The 16542-nt window shown below is 34.1% G+C and overlaps 1 non-coding gene across 1 annotated transcript; it reads right to left on the bottom strand.

The window, feature by feature from the left end:
- Positions 1-2266: 2266 nt before the first annotated feature.
- On the bottom strand, positions 2267-2385 carry LOC141422937 (small nucleolar RNA SNORA54). Its single transcript, XR_012447628.1, has one exon. It is a non-coding gene; the product is annotated as a small nucleolar RNA SNORA54 (small nucleolar RNA).
- Positions 2386-16542: the final 14157 nt, after the last annotated feature.

Raw genomic sequence — 16542 nt, 5'->3', positions numbered from 1 at the left:
TCATGTAATTTGTTTCATTAAGAATTGTAATAAAATGTAATTAATTAATTATGGTACAGAAATCTAATTTTGAGCTTATTTATATAAGATACATTTTATTCACGCATGTTCCAGTGGAGAGAATATGAATCATTAAAATCAGTACACATAATCTGAAAACTAATTTAGAGATCATTCTACTTTGAATTGAATGAACTAAATTTTATTATTTCTTGATGGAACTTGATAGTTTATGAAAGGAACTGCACAGACTACACTAAAAATAATGCAGCTAGATGAATAACATAAAGCCATTTAATTCAGTACCTTTACTCTGAAGCATTTGAATATTATTGTGGGCTCTACAAAAAGAAATAACAGGGCCTGAAAGGAAAACAGGTCCCTCTTCCATTTTTTTATGCAATAACAATTGACAGAAAACAGTGTCCTTAAGTTATCCTCTCTCATTTCTACCTGGGTATTTCTACTTATTTTAACTACTTTAATTCTGAAATTATTTGCATTAAAATTATTCCTGATATAGAGTTACCTAATTTAGCAAAGACAAATACAGAGAATAATAAAATGAAATACTTTCATAAAAATATCTAAAACTTGAAGATAGGTAATTTTAATAACTTGAAGTAGAAAAGTGATAATGGGACTAGTCACTGTAGTTCAAGATTGCAATCTCTTCCCATGTCTTACACTGGGTGTCACATCATGGGTGGTCTTTATTATTGAAATCTGCCAAACAAATAAGCAAACAAAAATACCTACAGGAACAAATTTTTACCATTGAGCTTAGCAGAAGTATAAAATGGAATTTATGGACACCATTCCTAGCTAGGGATACTTTTTGTAGTTTCTCATCTTGCTTACATGTAGATTGAAAGAAAAGAAAAACATGATCTGAGTAAGCCACATGTGTACCAAAAACACTAATATGTGACACAATTCCTTCCAGAAATTCTATTTCTAGGGATATATCTTTTAGAAGTATGAAGAGATGTGTACTTAGGTACATACAATGAGAGTATTAGTTATAGCACTGTTCAAATGAAGAAAAGTTATAACAGCTCAATGAAAGTTTTCCCTTTAAAAGAGGTGTGGATAGTAATCTTTTCCTCAAGAAGCAATCACTGTTTAGTAAAAGAGGCAGTTTCCTGATTGATCTTGAACTAATTATTTGACTAGAATTTTCAAATGAAAGTTGAAAACTGAGATAGTTTTAGTTTAGTTTAGTTTTTCCCAGACTCAAAATCAAATCTAATTAATCTCTGGTAGTTCTAAAAACTGGCTACATTGAATTAGAACAGTTTGTTCCAATTTCATTCATTTAACAAACATTTGTTGAAAATTTATTACCTTTTGGGCAGTATGCCAAATACTGAGGATAAATAAAGCAATCAGAGTATTATTCTTTAGAAAGATAGCAGGCTTCTGAAGGATTGTAAAAGAACTGATAAGTAGGGTGGATATTATTATTTTTTGTCTTCCTTGCTTGTTCTCTGTAGACACATTATCTGATTATGGACTCTAATGGTCACTTTCTGAGTTACAGATACTTTCAAACAAACATGCACAATTTAAGAATTACCTTAATTTTTTTTTGTATTTCAAAGCTTTTACATCTTTTGATAGCTTTGAATCATACAAACTCTTTTCTAAAACCAGAATTTTATTGGGTATTCTCAAAGTTAAAGATCCATCTATAAAGAAAAGATATTAGCTTTCTTTTCTTTACCCCATGTAATACCACATCTGTACATAGAGGTGTATATTAGAAAGAGTCAAAAGGAATAGCTTAAGATATATAACACATTTAGGTAAACCGTCTTTTAACCATTCAATTGCATCTTGTCCTTCCTAGTCTGTTTTAAGACAGGACTGGCTAGTTTACAGGACATTATAAAAATACTCCCCTTTCTTAACATTGTACCTTATTACTCAATTTTGTTGAATATTACATATATAATGATTTTTTTTAAATCAAAATTGTTAAAATATAGATAAAATTTTGAAATGAAGGAGATACTATCAGTTAGTTTATAGGTACATGAAACAAAGTTAATGCACATTAAATTGCAGGTAAGTGGGTCAATTTTAATCATATTATACAAAATTTTACTTCATATTGGCATGGAAATAAAAAATAGTAGTAACACAAGTTGTACTTTTATTTTTTTTTTTATCCACTTAGATTACATTCATTATATAAGTGTGTGCAGGCATACATTTTATTTTATGCTTAAATTGTTTAAATTACAACCAAAAGTATCTTACAGAGTGTCTCCAGGACCTGAAACTGAAAGCCACCGTCAGCCAATCAGTCATGTGTCGCTGGAAATGCTTTAGCACTGGAATGGAACCCACCAGATACAGCCAGACTGACAGGTTGTACTTTTAAATTATAAAAATAATACTACCATTATGCTTCAAACATAGTAAAAAACTATGTGACAAAGACAAAGATAAAGACATGCATATAAATTTTGTACTTGACAAAATATCAATATTCTAACTATTCTTACTTCATATGGATAAGATCTATCCTTTAAATATTGATAGCTAGGTTTTCTTCTGTGTACTAAATTGTTATTTTACCTATCTAGAGCATCATAATATTTCTTTTAGGAATCCTTCCCCATTCTAACCTCATTGTTCAAATAAGAGCTGTCACCTTCTCATGTGATTCATTCTCATGGCTACAATCTCCAGATGAGATTTCAACAATCTCCCTTCCTGATAGCTTTGAATTTTGTGTGAAAAAAAGAAAACTTCAGTTTCTTTCCTGTTGACAAAAAAAGCAAAACATTGCATTGAGAAGCTTCCAATGCAAGGTGGTCAGCTGTGTTGAGTAAACCAGTCAGAGAAATGAAACCAAAATACAAAATGAAATAGAAGCAAGAAATGAAGAGAGATCTGGTAACATCAGAGCCCCAGCCTTCCTAATACCAGCACCAGCCTTTCCTGTCCCACAGTTTTGTGTACTGAGCCAATAAAAATTGGCAAAAAACAGGCTAAACTGAATTAGGAGTTCCTGCTTTTGCCTAAGCAAGATGGGGTTAAATTTCTCTTTGCATTCAAAAGCACACTGACAGATTCAATTATTAAATTAACTTAATTAATTTTAAGCATCTGTTGGAAATATCATTAAATTTCTAAGGATCCTAAAATGGAAGCTATTTTATTTAAAATAATGCTAAAACTTTTCTTCAAAGTAAGGGTTTGCTATAAGCAGATGAGATTTAGTCATAAAATCTCATTTAAAATATATTATTATCAATAATATATATCTAAAACAATGAGAATGGAATTTTACACTATACCTAAAAATCAACTCAAAATTGACTAAAGACTTATGATCTGAAATTGTGAAACTCCTAGAAGAAAACAAAAAATCTTTATAACACAGCTTGTCAATGGTTTCTTGTATCTGATACCAAAATCACAAGTAACAAAAACAGAAAGAGACAGAAAGAGACAAGTTGGATTTCAACAGACTGCTTTTAAGTCTAACTTTAGCTATTCCTGTAATCTACACGTGTCTATTTCTCTTTTTAGCTAACCACAACAGCTTTCTCAGTCTATTTACACCCTTTCTTCTCCTCATCCTCCTCCTTCTTTCTCCTTCTCCTTCTTCTCCCCCTCCTCCTCTTTTCCCCTCTTCCTCCCCCTGCTTATTAACTTCATGTTTTTTTACTAGCATTGACTTCTCCAACACAATATTCTTGTACTCTATTTTCTTATTTTACAATGTTTATGCTATTATAAAATATGTCTATTGTCATTTTGTACCTCATTTTTCACCTTACAAGTTCCATAGCAGTTCTTGCCTATTTCACATAAAGACCAATTCTGTCTGGCATTTAGGTTAAGCTCTCATATATTCGTTGTTTTTCTTTTTATTTTATCATTTTTACATTTACTCGCATGTGTATACATTGTTTGGACTATCTCCACCTGACCCTCAGAAAGAACCTGTTCCACCCTCTTGTTCTCTGATTTTGTTGAATAGAAAACCTAAGAGATAAGAAAGACATAGTATTTTTGCTAGTTTGAGATAAGTATAGCTATACAGAGAGATTCCTACCATTACTTCCATGCACATATGTATTACAACCCACATTGGTTTCATCTCTACCAGACCTCTTTACTACTTCCTGGTCCCCTTCTCATAGTGGCCTCTGCCAGTTTAAGATTACTGTATTCTCTCCTCTACAGTGAGCACATCAGCCACACTCAAGTTTTAGGTTTCTTTCCCTTTCCCTATTCCTCTAGTGTGCATTCTCCTCTTAGTGTGTGACCTATGTCCAATGATATTACTGCATTTGTTTTAAGTCTCTAATCCACATATAAGGGAGAACATGTGATTATTAGCCTTCAGAGCCTGACAAACTTTGCTTAAGATGTTGTTCTCCAGTTCCATCCATTTATTTGCAAATGACAAAGTTTCATTCTTCTTTGTGGCTGAATAAAATTCCATGTGTAATTCTAAAACTTGGATATGGAATTGTTTCCTCCTATTTAACCTCTTGAACTTATATTATAACTTAAATCATTATTTACTTAAGTGTATATTCAAAATCAGGAAGAACAAGTCTGTTAAATTCTTAATAATGTTATCAGTGTCATCACTGGATCTTTAGGAAAGAAACTGAAGATAAATATTTAGTGATATGATTCCCGACATCATTTCCTTTCTATACCCTGCCCAACAATATATCCTGTGACACACACTAAAATAGGAAGACTTTAAGTGAAAAAAAATGTAATGCAGATAGTTATTGAAGGAGCCAGGAGGACTCAGCCCCGCACTATCACAAGGAAACAAATGTGAGGAAAGATAAGAAAATCAATGAGAAGCAATCAGAAGAATCAGAGATAATAGTCTAAGCACATAAGGAGGAGGAAGCAGGCACAGCTCTTAAGAAGTGATTAGTAAAATTAGAGCCCTCTAAGTTTCCAAATTTGGAAATGGTCCTTTGTATAGTAGAATTTAAAACAGAAGCAACCTTTATGACCAAGTTCCTTCCCTCTCAAAACATCACACTGGACTTTCTGCAGTGTCAGTTACATCATACATATTGCCTAAAAGTCCACACTTTCCTGAAAAGTACTACTCAAAACTTTTGCCTTAATAACCCCAGAAGAAGTTTCCTAGAAGCCTCCACTCCACTCCCACCACAGGAGAACAATCACATTTGACACTCCATAAACACAGGCTGAAGAAATTGCCTCAGTTACAAATGCTTGCTTTCCAACACAAACTCAGTTTATCTGAGGCCCATGCTTCCATGCCCTTGTAGCACTCTCTCAATCTGTGCTCGAATGGCGTCCCTTCCTATGTCCTTAGTAAACCTGCTGGACTGGTATCTTCTGCATGATTGTTTCCTCCTTTTTGTTTGCTTGCTTTATCACTTTTGCATGAATTGCATCAAGAAAAAGAAACTCCTTCACTTTTATGCAATGAAACATGAGAATTTCACAGAATACTGAAGACTTCTATATCTAGATTAAGATAGAGGTTACACAGCTGTACATATTTATCAGAAGTGTAAATGAATTCATTTTAATGCATATAAATTACACCTGAATAAACTTATTTTAAAATTACTTCATACAGGATGTCTTCAATAAATCCTCTCTTTCCAAGTCAATATGCTCTTAAATTAGTGTCCAAAGCACTCTTCTATTTTTGTCTTGACAAGCATTAAATATATGAATATGGATATCTCCAACATATAGTATAAGACACAAATAAGTAGGATTTTATAGAATGTTTATGAAATCCATGAATGAATTATTTACAAACTGAGTATTTTTATATCTATTTCCAAGAAGTGTTGCCATCTCTCATATTTCTGATAAACTAATACTCATTTTTCAAAGTTCTACTTATTTAGCTACTCTCAAATGGAGAGTTTCCCCCGTGACTCATGTAATCTTCTGTTCTACTTCTAAGAGCTTTTATATATAGCAAATGAATTATTAGTACATACCATGATAAATCTTTTTATCTTTCAGATTTCCAATAAAATGTTCTCATTGAAGACGAGAATAACATCAATTTTTTGTTTCTCCAGGTCTGACTGGTCATAAGGACTGAGTGCTGATTTATTATATTATATTGGAAAAATAACTGTTAATCTTGCAAACAATACTGTAATATGTTTTCCTGCTAGAATCCATGACAAATGCTTTCCATGAAAACATGTGTGATTCAGTAATAGATAATTCATGAACCATTCAGCCACTTAAATAAAAACATTATTTTTTTCTTTTTTTCAGCCTATGTCTATGGTGCAAATTTGGGAAAATGATTAGAATTCATAGTTAGAATAGTGGGACTGATACAGATGGATGAAAAATGTCAAAGAAGAGAGTGTAAGTAAGCAGCTTCAACTAGGATAACCTAAAGCTGAAGAAAAGTTAAATAAGGTAAAGCCATTGTTTAAAGCTATACTGTCTTACTGATCAACATATTAAGAAAACATTTTTAGGGGTAGGAGCATAGGAAGCATTGATCTATATTACAAATTCATACTGAAATTTGGTGATGTTGAGGAAATATGTGGATAAGCACAATTTGATTGAAGGGCAAAGAGCACATACAGTGTGATATGTCTAAATTTTTCAAATAAGAATTAAAATGTTTCACATAATTTGTAATAGTAGCTATTTTACTTGATCATAAATCAATAATGCTAATATTAATGTTTTGGCATTAAATTTTAAAACGGATTCAGGATTTTCTTATTCAATTTTCTGTTGCTATAACAGAACACCTGGTACACTTATATAAATAAGCAGGCCAAACCTAATGAGACCACATTCAAGAATCAAAAGGAAGGGGGATTATAGAAAGAAATTCCATTTCAGTGGAAAACCACATTGTACCTGTTATTAGATTTTAGTGCCATTCATTGTCTTTGAGGTCTTTTTATATGCTTCTAAACTGTACTGGATCCTTAGTTCTTGTTTTCTTCAACATCTGCCTATGATGCTCAAATTAACATTTCTAATTTTTCTACCACTGTCCTGACTTGACATCATTGAGAACTAAAACTCATTTTTCCAAAGTCCTGTAAGCTGAACCTAGGCAATTTTATATAAACTTCAAAGAAATAGTCATAACAGAGTGAAAGAGTAAATATACATAAAGAACTCAGAACAGTGCCTTGCATAGCAAATACTATTTAAATATTAGCTTTTATTTCTTCTTCTCTTCCTCCTCCTCCTTCTCCTCCTCCTCCTCTTCTTCTTCTTTCTTCTTCCTACTACTACTACTATTTATGTTGACCATTGTTTCCTGTGACCTCAAGCTCACAGGAAATCTATAGGTATTAGGGAAATCTATATATAAATTTATGACTGTGGAAAATCCATGAATTCTAGAAAGTCAGCTGAGAAAGAGTTGGGGCATTAAAAGTGTTATAGGTTGGGTTCGCTCATCAACCTCAGGCTTTTAGTGCATTTGTACTCTGTTGCCTTTTCCTTATTAAAACATTACTTTTGTGTTGATAATCTCTCTTTAACATGACCACACCAAATGTTTCTGGCACTTAAAAAATTAAATTTATTCAATAAAAGTAAAAAAAAAATACCCAGAACTCCTGAAACTGACTCATTTATAAAGAAGAGATTAATTTTGTTCACAAATTAACAGAGGATAGAAGTCTAAGATTATTAGGTGGCCTTTTCTGCTTAGCTTCTAGTGAGGGCCTCAAACTGCTTTATCTGTGGCAGAAAAGTCCATGTGTGCACACACTCTTTTTGTGCACAGATATCACATGGAAAGTGAAGAATCAAGGGAAAGTTGAGGTAGCCAAGCATGCTTTATATCAATCTTTCCTCTGAATAATTAATCCAGTTCCATGAGAACTCAGTCTTAAGAGATGTCCTTAAACTATTCATATTATTTCTGCCCCACTACTCAAACATCTCCCACTAGACCCCCACCTCCCTCATGTCAAACTCAGCATGAGTTTTGGTGAGAATTAACTATATTCAATCACAGCAATTATGTATTCTCACTTTGGGGAACACATGCAATTAAGGATCAATTATGAACTCACATGCTTCTGTTGAAAAGAATCTCTGAAGCACTGAGTACAAAGAACATCTTGAATGGAAAAACTATGATGAGAAAATGAGATATAATATTTGCAGCACTACCACTTCTAAATATACCAAGAACAACTTTGCTAGAAGGAACCATAATCTTACTGGATGAAGGCATTCACAAAGGTCATTACTGATTAATCCCAGGACCCACTGACCAAAGGGTGTGATCCTGTAAAAAACACATCACTTTCCACGGGCAAGGTTCCTAGTTATAGAAATAACGTGGAGATCAACTAACACTGTAAATGATGTGAGGTAACTGAGGTGGCTTTGAAGAGACATCTCAGCAGTCAGCATGACCAATAATTTATTTTGATAACTCTCTTACATATATTATCCTTATTCTTGAACAAGGAACAGATACAAAGTCCAATGTACTCTCCCCTAAACTAATAGCTTATGCATATCATATATGAATGAAGCAGCCAAATAAGAAAATATAAGTGAATAAACTGATGCATAATATTGGAACATAATTCCTTCCTGTTGGAAAAGCTAGAGTATTTTTGTTTGTTGTTTGTTTGTTTGTTGGTTGGTTTTGCAGTGCTAGGGATTAAACCTGGGGCCTCTTGCATGTTAGTCAAGTGTTCTACCACTGAGTTACATTCATCCCCAAGGCAGAAGTTTTTAATCTTTGATTTAACAATTATTGTTCATTTTGAACCTAGTGTTTATCCTAGTGGAAAAAGCTCCAGGCTTCCCATATGTCTCCTCATATGACCCAGACCAAGCCAGGGAATGGACCAAAAGCAGATAAAGGGCAGCTAATCGTTAGAATGAACAGTCACCTGTGATGCCTGGCATGGAAGGTGGGATTGGTCAATACAATTGTCAGGTTTGGACACAAGAGTGTCAGATGAGGGCATCAGAGTATCCAATAGATGCCCTCAGTTTCCAGTAGAAACTGAGTGACCAGGAGGAAGAGAATGCAGATGGAGAGGAGGGTTTTAATAAGCTTTGTAAACTGAGGTTACTAGGGTGTCAAAAGTGTAAGTAGTAAGGCAAAAATACAAATAATAGAATGAAGAAGTTATGTGGTAAACACCAAGAGTTTGGAAAGGCAAAGCTGTGTTTTCAGTTATTTAAAAGAGCCACTAGTTCAAAAATCCATGTATAAAACAAGGTTCTCTGTGTCCAGCATTTTCTGGATTCCCAATTTTTATGGATCTTTTCAACAAACATATAACCTCCAAAACTGACAGAGATTTAGCTTTCTTCAAGCCAAAAGAAGAGGAGCAGGGGAAGTGTTAAGTATGACTGTCTACACATTTTAGGCATGGGAACACAAAGTTGCCAATTAATGCTTTATTTGTATACAATATAATGAATACATTAACTTTCTAAGAGAAATAGAGTTTTTACAAAAATTGTTATGCATCATTAAATGGTATTTTTTCAACATAGAGTTCTTTAATTCATAATTAACACTCATTGTTTCCTTCTTCTAAATGACAGGAGAGTCTGTATGCACAGCTTTAATTTTATAAGCAGAAAAAAAAGACAAGTCTCTTTAGTCTTTCCACTCAACTGAAAATCAATAAAACTCTTGATAAATCCAGGAAGAACAATACTATTAGTACCATTGTTCACCATGAAAATCTTGCTTTAAAGTACTAAGATTCCAAATCTCAGTACCATATAACTAATAACATTCTTAAAATTTTGCATTCATAATTTTGGAATGAACAAAAATTCTAGTGATATTTTGGCCTAATATATCTTATGCCACATCAATATGACTTCCAATAATCTTTGTATACATACTCAGATACATATCATAAAGTAATCACAAATGAACTTCTGTTATTATAGTTGATAACCAAGGAACAAATGCTTCTTATATTGAATACCAATTTCATTGTATACATACACAATATCCTGTTCCATGACCCTACTGGGTGGGCTCAGCCAGTACTACAATAGGCCATAATCGTGTTGTCCGACTTCTGGTGTTCATAGGGCAATGTTTTTCTTTTCCCATGAGAACTCTCTGTCCTAGTACTGAGTAGAGCTCAGAGAAAGACAATGACACAAAGTTTATATCTCCAAGAAATAAACAGTACAATGCTTTGTCTCAGCCACTGTATCTGTGGTTCGTAGGATGTCCTACCCTCAACCAGTCACTGAAATTTCAATAAATCCTTGTAAAGCATTACACCTGAGGATACTGAACCAGATACCATAAGTATCCTAGGTGTCAGAAAGAAATGTTTCCCTAGTACCGTATTTACACACAGCCCTAGGAAAATTTATTTGAACTGCTTTCCTTCCCCTTCTAGTCTTTTATTCCACTCTTAGGCATATGGATTAATCTTTTCATGATTCCAAGCTATCATATGTCTCAGAGAAAAGCCTTCTCTGAGTATTTGCATGCTTTTTAACTCCTTCTTTCACTACTCATTGCCTCTCAAATATAAAGTGCTTTCTTATATTTCATTTTCCACTAGTCACATAGGTGAAACTTTCGGACATGTGGGAGGGGGTTGCTGCTTTACACAGTGCTGAAGGATTTTTTTTTATTAATAGGTCTTCAAATCTCCCAAATTACAGTGCACAACAGGCCTTTTCACCAAATTTGAATAGCTACGATATTACAATAACAAAAGATAAAAGTGAAAAGTTTTGTTGTGTTTCTAAGGAAAGAAATTCCTTCTTGCCTCAGGTAAAGAAACTGTAAGCCCTATATGTTATGAGTAATTCTGGATCTTGTATTTAACTTTTGAAGCTACATAGTTATGGAGTAGTGATTGAATATCCCAATAAAAAATATGATGAATGGGTAACTGTTGAAGAAATAAAATTGCCTCAGCTTAATAGTATTTGAACATAGACAGAGTAAAATAGCTATAAGTAATAATGTTAATGGCAATTGTTGTTTCCAGAAGACCTTGGTTCTTGCATTCCAGAGTGGAAGAATCCAAGTACAACATGTGAGTGTAAATGGAATTTATTAAAAGTGCAGAAAGGGAAATACAAAGGGAGGTGTGGTGGGGCCCAGGTGAAATCCAGAAGCCCAGAGAGGTGTTTCTGCTCTTTTGGTGCTTTGATAACTTATGGGAAGGGGAGAACAAGGAGATTCCTATCCAATAATTAATGACTGGCAAGGGGCAAGTGCAGTTCCCAGCCAGTTGAAGATGGTTCCTGAGCCAAAGCATGGTTAATCTAAGATGGAATTTTTTTTATGAGTCCCTAATTTAGCCTGCCTCAATAAGAGGATAAACCTTATTATGCTCATTTTTAATGTATATTCAAAGATATGACCAGTACATATTTCAGAAATATTATTTATTGTTATTTCAAAGTAGACCATTCCTTGGCCATGTCTATTTTCACAGGTGACATGAATTACAGGTAAAATTTTTTATGTAACCATGTGACTTTTAAACCTTCAGGAACTAAACTTAAACAACTGACAGTAAATATGGATACTTATTTAAATGGAGTCTTTGTACATAAGTCTATGAGAAATTTAGAACAGGTAAAGACCTCAAAATATTTCTCTTTAATGACTTTAAAATTTTAACCCAGAAGAAGATATCCAGAAGACATTGAAGAAAATGAATTTTGTATGAACTGTAAGAAGAAATATAAAAAATCCTTACCATGATTTTTTACTTGATGACCACAGTAGGCAGGTAAATGTAATGACTGACATTCATCTTTGATGAACCATGCTTTTATCAATATAAATAGCAATTGCTATTATAGATTGGGCAATTTGGTTATGATATTAGTACAAGCAGAAGCATAATTACTAAATGAAAGATCCTATAATTTAGAGCCTTCTTTTTGTTGTTGGTGGTGGTACTGGCATTTGAACTCAGCACCCTGTACTTGCTGGGCAGGCACTTTACCTTTTGAGCCATGCCCTTTGTTCTTTTTGCTTTAGATATTTTTAAATAGAATCTCACATATATGCCCTGGCTAGCCTGGACTTTGATGCTCTTATTTATGCTGTTTGTCTAGCTGGGATGACATGCATGTGTTACACACCAGCTTTTTTATAAGTCTCACTAATTTGCCTGGGCTGTGTTAAAGTGGTTATGATCCACATCTCTAACTCTCAAATAGCTAGAATTAGAAGGTGCAAATCACCACATTTATCTCAGAGCCGTCTGAGGTGACATATCTTTTTCTTGTTTATTGAACATATTTGTCACTCAATGGGAAAATAAAATTTGTAAAAGCAGCACTAATTTTTATCAAGAGACCTCATGAAAAATTCTCTCTAATAGCACCACATAAAATGAGAGAGATGCTTATTTTGTAAACACTAGCTAAAGTTTTGTTTTATTTGCCCTTCAGTTATTATATGTAAATTGTCATTTGTTTGAATATCCATCCCAATTTTCTTTGAATTATTCCTTTTTAGCATCTATATTCTATTTCACAAATATACTATAAAGGTTGGTAAAGCCAAATATTTTTTAGGGGTAAAAATTAAATTAGAATGCTATCTTTATAACTGTATACCACTTTACAAATGCAAATTAGTATCACATCTCTTGCTCATCAAAATATACCAAAATGGTTTCATGCTTCATCTTCAATTTGCTTTACTATGCTAAAGAGATTTGGGGAAATTCAATTCATTGAATTGTCTCTTTAATAATTCTCTAACTTTAGTGACCACATGATGTATCTGGCACATGTCAGAAAATACACTGCCTAAGCCAGAACACTAGGAGTTTAGATAAGCCTGATTCTGCAAGATTAATAAACCATCCCTTCTAGAAAAATTACAAAGAAGTTTTAGAAGATCATGGAATTCAGTGAGTGAGTCATATACAAATACGAAGAAGATTTTCTACAAAAACACATTCTGTAATATGATTCAGAAACTTATTCTTAATAGAGAAATGAAACTTAAAAAATCTACTCATGCAAGAGAAACTCCCTGGAATATGCCAAGCACATTTGTGAATATTAATAGTCTGTGTGGTGTGTATTAATTTAATCCTAAACTTCTGATTTTGTATAATGTTATTTAGAAGAGAAGATATACATGCACAAGAAGAAATTACAGCACATTGCAAGATGGTATTAAATGAAGTGTTAATTTGGTAATGCATGCATAATTAGGGAATAAGTTACATAATGTGCACAACAAACATTCTTAAAATAAATTAACTTGAATAATCAGTGAGAATGCCATAAATAGAAATTGATACGGACTTTAAATAGCTGAGTGATTTTGTATAGGGAAAAATGCAAAATGCGTGTTATTGTGATGAAGGAGATAAAAATTGGAAAGTTTTCCAAAAGAACTAGAAAAAAAGAGCATAGAAGAAAATACTAAGGTTTAGTGTAGGAAAGATGAAAATTTTGTTTGATCAATGCCATAAATCATCCAAGGAGAAAGGAAACATACTATTCAAAGGGTCTTAAAGAGTCCTTAAAGAAATCATATAAACAAAGTACATGATACTATATCTGGGGGCAAAAAGCACTTTTTTAAACACATGCATAACAGTCATAGTCCAGGAATATGGTAAGATTCTTATACAATGGGAACAACTGGAGGAGCATGCAGTTGGCAAGGCTAATATATTTATAAAAACAGTGCTTATGGAGGAGGCGGCAGCTGAGGAGAAGTTCCTAGATTAGTATCAGAGGGTGAACATGAATTCAGCAATCTCCATGTGATGCCAGTTGAGCCCCAGAAAGGCAGTACAACCACAGAGGTGCCCAGCAGGGCAAGGGCTCTGGTGGAGTAGCAGTTAAGAATGAGAATGAAGACAACTGGATCACAGGACTAGACCAAACCCACCACCATCGATGTGACAGCAGAATTCTTTCATGGGGAGATCCAAGATGGCTACTACAGGGAGGAAGCAGACAGTGTGAGCTCCATAAATCAAAAACCTTGCTGAGATGCTGGAGCCACACTTGACAGAAAAAAAAACACCAAGAAGAATCAAAACTCCAACACCTCAAACCCCCAGCCTGCACAAAGCTTCTCCATGACACATTACACTGAGAAAATAGGAAGGCTCCTGTGCCACCAGAATCAGCTCCAAACCTGCTTGGGAGACACAGACCAACAGGTGAGCAAATAAGTGGCACATGGTACTCCAACAGCCACCTCTGGGATAAACCAGCATAGCTCCCTGGACAGACTGAACCCCACCCCACACAAAAAAAAACTGAATAATAAACAAGGAACTGAAAAGAATATGCAGCAGAGAGGGAAAGGGATTTTGAATGCACCAGATGAGGGAGGAGGAGCAAGGAGCTGCTCTCCCTGCAAGCTTTCAGTAAACAGAACCTGCAAAAGTAGCCAACTGACAAGCCTCTCCACTGGAGAAAGGAGGAGAGGCAGCTCTCCACGCAAACTATCAGTAAGCAAAGCCTGGAAAAGTAGCAGGCTGACAGTAGGTGGCAGATGAGCCGCTGCCTGAAATAGGGCAGATAGCTATTCACAAAGCTCATCTCCTGACTGAACCACCAGATGAAACTATGACAGAGCTACTGCTTAAATACCAACACCAGGACTGGATGCTGAAGGAATAACACCAGAACTACTAAGACTGAAACTCCATTGTTCCTGAACCTGAAATTTTTTTTTCTTTCTCTTTCTCTCCAAGTGCTTGTCTTGTTCACTATTTGTTAGTCCACCACACCTCCCTGTTGATTTCTTTGGTTCTCTATATTTTTTCTTTTTTCTTTCTTCTTTTTCTATCTAAGTGCTTGTTTTGTTCACTGTTGGTTAGTCTACCAACTCCCTCTTGACTTCTTTGGTTCTCTATATATTTACTTATTTATTTATTTTCATTCTTTTTATTTTTTCTCTTTCTTTCTTGGTTTCATTACTTTTACTATTGTAGGTTAGTTAATATTAAATTACACACAGACAGGGACAAAAACAGCACTAAGTGGAGTAATGGGAAGACAAAAAAGGGATGGAAACCATCCTCCCCCCCAAAATAAATTAGTACAAGATTCAGAAGGAAATGAAGAACATGGATACCCAATTCAAGACCCAACTACAAAAAGATAGACTATCCCAAGGAACCCAACAAAGCCCACAAGAAGATCCTGAAAGAAGAAATCCTGCAAGAAATCACTGAGAATTCATGGAGATGTTACTAGACAAGGTCAATAAAAATGTACAGGAGGCACTCAAGAAATTCCAAGACAATAAAAATAAAGAATATGAGAAGACACAAAAACAAATAAGAGAATGCAGAAGAGACCTAAATAAATACCAAGGTGAAACAGAGAACACCATAAATAGAGAGATAAATGAATTAAGGATGAAAATTGACAATAATAAAGAGGAAGTCACACATGATATGGAAAACCTTGTAAAAAAAATGAAACATAAATACAAAACACAGCAGAAGGCCACTCCAGCAGACTAAAACAAGCAGAAGACAGACTTTCAGATCTTGAGATTTACTCTTAAAGAGTAAATGGAAATTAAAGGAAACACTGAAGAACTATTACTGAAACAACTCAAAACCTGTGAAAGCAATATGCAAGAACTTACCAACTCCATCAAAAAACCAAACCTGAGAATCATGAGTATTGAAGAAGGAGAAGAGGTACAAGCAAAAGGAATTTGTAATATATTCAACAAAATAATAACAGAAAATTTCCCAAACCTATATTCCTATACCATTCAGGTATAGGAACCCCAAGACTTGAACAAAAAAGAACTATCCCATGACATCTTATCATTAAAACAACAAGAATAGAGAATAGAGAAAGAATGTTGAAGGCTGTAAGAAAGTAAGAACAAATAACATACAAAAGTAAACCAATCAAAATCACAGCAGATTTCTCAACAGAAACCCTAAAAGCAAGAAGGGCATGGAGTGAGGTATTCTGGACACTGAGTGAAAAATAACTTAACCCTAGGATACTCTACCCAGAAAAACTATCATTCAAAATAGATTGAGCAATAAAAGTCTTCCATGATAAGCAGAAACTAAAACAATATATGACCACCAAACCACCACTACAAAAGATTCTTCAAAGAATCCTGCACACAGAAAACAAAAGCATACAAAACCATGAAAGGACAGGCAGTACCAAACCACAGGAAAAGAAAAGGCAAGAAAATAGAGAGTAACATTGATTTAGCTGCACACAATCAAACCCTTAACAACAAAGACAACTAAATGACAGGAATCACCACATACGTATCAATACTAACACTGAATGTTAATGGACTTAATTGCTCCATCAAAAGACACCTCTTGGCAAACTGGATTAAAAAGGAATATTCAACAATCTGTTGCTTACCGGAGACCCATCTCATTGACAGAAACAAGCACTGACTTAGGATGAAAGGCTAGAAGAAGATTTACCAAGCCAATAGCCCCCCAAAACAGGCAAGAGTAGCAATACTTATCTTGGACAAAGTAGACTTCAAACATACATTGATCAAACAAGATAAAGAAGGACATTCAATATTAATAAAAGGAT

The sequence above is a fragment of the Castor canadensis genome, chromosome 4 (genome assembly GCF_047511655.1).
Source record: "Castor canadensis chromosome 4, mCasCan1.hap1v2, whole genome shotgun sequence".
In the NCBI taxonomy this organism is placed as follows: Eukaryota; Metazoa; Chordata; class Mammalia; order Rodentia; family Castoridae; genus Castor; species Castor canadensis.
Note: the sequence above shows the minus strand (reverse complement) of the source record. Positions and strands in the feature narration are given on the sequence as shown.